At 38.2% G+C, this 6,000-nt stretch overlaps 1 long non-coding RNA gene across 1 annotated transcript in view; it reads left to right on the plus strand.

The window, feature by feature from the left end:
• The window catches only part of LOC136793184 (uncharacterized), a 47,608-nt gene extending 42,732 nt beyond the window's left edge, over positions 1-4,876 (plus strand). Inside the window, exon 4 of the long non-coding RNA XR_010838133.1 lies at positions 4,764-4,876. This is a non-coding gene — a long non-coding RNA (uncharacterized lncRNA). The remainder of the gene's footprint in view (positions 1-4,763) is intronic.
• Positions 4,877-6,000: the final 1,124 nt, after the last annotated feature.

Raw genomic sequence — 6,000 nt, forward strand, 5'->3', positions numbered from 1 at the left:
AGTACGCGGGCCTCTCACTGTTGTGGCCTCTCCCGTTGCAGAGCACAGGTTCCGGACGCGCAGGTTCAGCGGCCATGGCTCACGGGCCCAGCCGCTCCGCGGCCTGTGGGATCTTCCCGGACCAGGGCACGAACCCGTATCCCCTGCATCGGCAGGCGGACTCTCAACCACTGCGCCACCAGGGAGGCCCAATACTGTCTTGATTACTGTACATTTGTAGTATAGTTAGAAGTCAGGGAGCCTGATTCCTCCGGCTCTGTTTTTCTTTTTCAAGATTGTTTGGCTATTCGGGGTCTTTTGTGTTTCCATATGAACTGTAAAATTTTTTGTTCTAATTCTGTGAAGAATGCCATTGGTAGTTTGATAGGGATTGCATTGAATCTGTAGACTGCTTTGAGTAGTATAGTCATTTTCACAATATTGATCCTTCCAGTCCAAGAACATGGTATATTTCTCCATCTGTTTATGTCATCTTTGATTTCTTTCATCAGTGTTTTATAGTTTTCTGAGTATGAGTCTTTCACCTCCCTAGGTAGGTTTATTCCTAGGTATTTTATTCTTTTTGTTGTGATGGTAAATGCAATTGTTTCCTTAATTTCTCTTTCTGATTTTTTGTTGTTAGTATAAGAATGAAAGAGATTTCTGTGCATTAATTATGTATCCTGCAACCTTACCAAATTCATTGATTAGTTCCAGTAGTTTTCTGGTGGTATCTTTAGGATTTTCTATGTATAGTGTCATGTCATCTGCAAACAGTGACAGTTTTACTTCTTTTCCAATTTGGATTCCTTTTATTTCTTTTTCTTCTCTGATTGCTGTGGCTAGGCCTTCCAAAACTATGTTGAATAATAGTGGTGAGAGTGGACATCCTTGTCTTGTTCCTGATCTTAGAGGAAATGCTTTCAGTTTTTCACCATTGAGTATTATGCTTGCTGTGGGTTTGTCATATATGGCCTTTATTATGTTGAGGTAGATTCCCTCTATGCCCATTTTCTGGAGAGTTTTTATCATAAATGGGTGTTGAATTTTGTCAAAAGCTTTTTCTGCATCTATTGAGATGATCGTATGGTTTTTATTCCTTAATTTGTTAACATGGTATATCACATTGATTGATTTGTGTATACTGAAGAATCCTTGTATCCCTGGGATAAATCCCACTGATCATGGTTTATGATCCTTTTAATATCTTGTTGGATTCTGTTTGCTAGTATTTTGTTCAGGATTTTTGCATCTCTGTTCATCAGTGATGTTGGTCTATAATTTTCTTTTTTTGTGATATCTTTTTCTGGTTTTGGTATCAGGGTGATGGTGGCTTCGTAGAATGAATTTGAGAGTGTTCCTCCCTCTGCAATTTTTTAGAAGAGTTTGAGAAGGATGCGTGTTAGCTCTTCTCTAAATGTTTGATAGAATTCACCTGTGAAGCCATTTGGTTCTGGACTTTTGTTTGTTGGAAGATTTTAATTGCAGTTTCAATTTCATTACTTGTGATAGGTCTGTTTATATTTTCTAATTCTTCCTGGTTCAGTCTTGGAAAATTGTATCTTTCCAAGAATTTGTCCATTTCTTCATGGTTTTCCATTTTATTGGCATACAGTTGTTTGTAGTAGTCTTTTATAATCCTTTGTATTTCTGCAGCGCCAGTTGTGATTTCTCCTTTTTCATTTCTAATTTTATTGATTTGTGTCCTCTCTCTTTTTTTCTTGATGAATCTGGCTAAGAGTTTATCAATTTTGTTTATCTTCTCAAAGAACTAGCTTTTAGTTTTATTGATCTTTGCTGTTGTTTTCTTTGTTTCTGTTTCATTTATTTCTGCTCTGATCTTTATGATTTCTTTCCTTCTACTGACTTTGGATTTTCTTTGTTCTTCTTTCTCTAGTTGCTTTAGATGTAGGGTTAGATTGTTTATTTGAGATTTTTCTTGTTTCTTGAAGTGAGATTGAATTGCTATAAACTTCCCTCTTAGAACTGCTTTTGTAAAAAAATTAATTTATTTTTATACAGCAGGTTCTTATTAGTTACCTGTATTATACATATTAGTGTATATGTGTCAATCCCAATCTCCTAATTCATTCCACCATCCCCACCACCACCCCGCCACTTTCCCCCCTTGGTGTCCGTACGTTTGTTCTCTACATCTATATCTCTATTTCTGCCCTGCAAACTGGTTCATCTGTACCATTTTTCTAGGTTCCACATATATGCGTTAATATACGGTATTTGTTTTTCTATTTCTGACTTACTTCACTCTGTATGACAGTCTCTAGATCCATCCACGTCTCTACAAATGACCCAATTTCGTTCCCTTTTATGGTTGAGTAATATTCCATTGTATATATGTACCACATCTTCTTTATCCATTCGTCTGTAGATGGGTATTTAGGTTGCTTCCATGACCTGGCTATTGTAAATAGTGCTGCAATGAACATTTTGGTACATGACTCTTTTTGAATTATGGTTTTCTCTGGGTATATGCCCAGTAATGGGATTGCTGGGTCATATGGTAATTAGATTTTTAGCTTTTTAAGGAACTTCCATACTGTTCTGCATAGTGGCTGTATCAATTTACATTCCCACCAACAGTGCAAGAGGGTTTCCTTTTCTCCACTCCCTCTCCAGCATTTGTTGTTTGTAGATTTTCTGATGATGCCCATTCTAACTGGTGTGCGGTGATACCTCATTGTAGTTTTGATTTGCATTTCTCTAATAATTAGTGATGTTGAGCAGCTTTTCATGTGCTTCTTGGCCATTTGTATGTCTTCTTTGGAGAAATGTCTTGAGGTCTTCTGCCCATTTTTTGATTGGGTTGTTTGTTTTTTTAATATTGAGCTGCATGTGCTGTTTATATATTTTGGAGATTAATTCTTTGGCCATTGATTCGTTTGCAAATATTCATTTGCAAACATTTTCTCCCGTTCTGAGGGTTGTCTTTTTGTTTTGTTTGCAAAGGAAAGCAAAGTTTCCTTTGCTTTACAAAAGCTTTTAAGTTTCATTAGGTCCCATTTGTTTATTTTGTTTTTTATTTCCATTACTCTAGGAGATGAATCAGAAAAGATCTTGCTGTGATTTATGTTGAAGAGTGTTCTTCCTATGTTTTCCTCTAAGAGTTTTATAGTGTCCAGTCTTACATTCAGGTCTTTAATCCATTTTGAGTTTATTTTTGTGTATGGTGTTATAAAGTATTCTAATTTCATTCTTTTACATGTAGCTGTCCAGTTTTCCCAGCATCACTTATTGAAGGGACTGTCTTTTCTCCATTGTATAGCCTTGCCTCCTTTGTCATAGATTAGTTGACCATAGGTGCATGGGTTTATCTCTGGGCTTTCTGTCCTGTTCCATTGATCTATATTTCTGTTTTTGTGCCTGTACCATATTGTTTTGATTACTGTAGCTTTGTAGTATAGTCTGAAGTCAGGGAGTCTGATTCCTCCAGATCCATTTTTTTCCCTCAAGACTGCTTTGGCTATTTGGGGTCTTTTGTGTCTCCATACAGATTTTAAGATTTTTTTGTTTAGAGCTGCTTTTGCTGCTTCCGATAGGTTTTGGGTCGTCGTGTTTTCACTGTCATTTGTTTCTATGTATATTTTGATTTCTTCTTTGATTTCTTCAGTGATCTCTTGGTTATTTAGTAGCACACTGTTTAGCCTCCATGTATTTGTGTTTTTTACAGTTTTTTTCCTGTAATTGATTTTCGCCAATTGTACCCTTTAGCTTTATAAAGTAACCTTGCTTTTCTGGCTCAAATTCCACCTCATCGATTATTAAAGTCATGATTTCTGCTTCAAAAAACTTGTTATATACCCTTGCCAATGTTTTAATCTTTAAAATAAACTTTATTTTTAAGATTGCTTCTAGAGTTACAGAAAAATTGTACAAAACTGAAGGTTGCACTGAGAGTTTTCATATACTCCACACCTATTTTCCTCTGTTGTTAACATCATAGGTTAGTATAAGGCTTTAAACATGAAGAGAGTGGGAGGAAGCAAATAACACAAATTGATAATGTAGGAAGTGGAGAAACAAGAATACATATAAAACATTTAAAAATAAACCAGTAAAATAAGCAAATCTCAAGCAAGCTTTATTTTTCTCATGAAGTGAGAGAGTAGGAATAAACCATGAGAAGGAAGGAAAGAAACACTACTTATACAGTATAGGTGTAAAAAAAAAAAAAGTAGTAACTCTGCAGCAGGGATAGACAGGAGGGAGTGCTCTAGGATTCCCTGGTAATTTACAAAGCCTGTTGTTGTTTGAACCTCATCATTACCTGACACATCTAGGGGTTTTTTTGTTTGTTTCTTTTGTTTGTTTGTTTCGGTTTGGTTTCTTGGCCATGCCATGGCTTGCAGGACCTTAGTTCCCTGATCAGGGATCGAACCCAGGCCCCTGCAGTGAAAGTGCCAAGTCCTAAACACTGGACCACCAGGGAATTCTCCATGCTGTAACATTTTATTCAGTTAAGAGTATCAGCGGTCCTCTTTTTAAGTAATTATTGTTGCTTTGATTTCAGCCAGTCCACAAAGTAGAAAATATAACCCACATGGTCTGAAGATGAGACGCTAAAACCACACATTTTAATTCCTCAGTTTATTGCTCACGGTTTAAATAGAGAGCCCTCTAGGGGGCAGCAGTGGAATAACAGGAACTGCTGTTTGGATATTGTGGAGAAGAGGGAGAGACAAAATGGTGACCTCTAGACCAGAGCTTCTAGGTAAAAGAGAAGACTTGGCATTAGAACTCTTGATCCTTTCTCTTACTGTTTACAGATGGCCACCATGTCACACACTGCAGTGGAAACCATTCACAGAGGATCCAATGTGAGTGCCCACCTGGAGCTGTGCAGCGGTGCAGCCCTACAGGAGTACAGATGGAGTGAGAGGTAAGAACTGATCAAAGTCAGATCAAAGGAATGTGACCGAGATTCCCAAATGTGTTTTGAGCCTGGTGTAAAAGGAAGGGAGAGAGAGGATTGATGGGAAAATTAAGGGTGTGTAGTCCAAATGGGAATCACCATTAACAAAGATTTAGAGGCAATAGTAAGCCTCTTATGTGCAGTGATTCTTGGGCAGATTGTCTCAGTAAAAGAAGACTCGTTGCACCAGACTCTCTTGGTAGATTAGGGTGGAATTTTTTTTTAATTGAAGTATAGTTGATTTATAATGTGTTAATTTCTGCTGTACAGCAAAGTGCTTCAGTTGTACATATATATATATTCTTTTTTTAATATATTCTTTTTCATTATGGTTTATAATAGGATACTGAATATAGTTCTCTGTGGTATACAGTGGGACCTTGTTTATTATGGTGGAATGATTTGAAGACTGGAGTGAGTCCTTGGCCCACCCACATTCAGTCTTTTTTTAAAAAAAATTTATTATTTATTTATTTATTGTTTTTGGCTGCATTGGGTCTTCGTTGCTGCGCATGGGCTTTCTCTAGTGGCGGTGAACGGGGGCTACTCTTCGTTGCGGTGCGCGGGCTTCTCATCGCGGGGGCTTCTCTTATTGCTGAGCACGGGCTCTAGGTGCACAGGCTTCAGTAGTTGTGGCGCACGGGCTCAGCAATTGTGGTGCACGGGCTCTAGAGCACAGGCTCAGTAGTTGTGGCGCATGGGCTTAGTTGCTCCGCGGCATGTGGGATCTTCCCGGACCAGGGTTGGAACCCGTGTCCCCTGCATTGGCAGGCGGATTCTTAACCACTGTGCTACCAGGGAAGTCCCCCACATTCAGTCTTGATAGTTTAATTTGGATGTCAGTGACCCCTTTTTCAATTGTCTGCTTAATTTCTTCCCATAAGTGTTCCACTGTTACTCTAACTTAAACAATTTTTCTTGTCTCTAGCCCAGTCATGGCAGTACTCATAACCTCAGACTCAATCTTTTAATCTCCCTCATTCACTCCTCTTCTGAAACTCAGTCAGTCTTCAGGTTCTTTCAATCTGTACCTCCCAAAGTTTCTCCAGAAAAACTTTGAAGTGGCCAAATGCAAAAATTCTGAGAGTTTA

The sequence above is a fragment of the Kogia breviceps genome, chromosome 19, assembly GCF_026419965.1.
Source record: "Kogia breviceps isolate mKogBre1 chromosome 19, mKogBre1 haplotype 1, whole genome shotgun sequence".
Taxonomy (NCBI): domain Eukaryota; kingdom Metazoa; phylum Chordata; class Mammalia; order Artiodactyla; family Physeteridae; genus Kogia; species Kogia breviceps.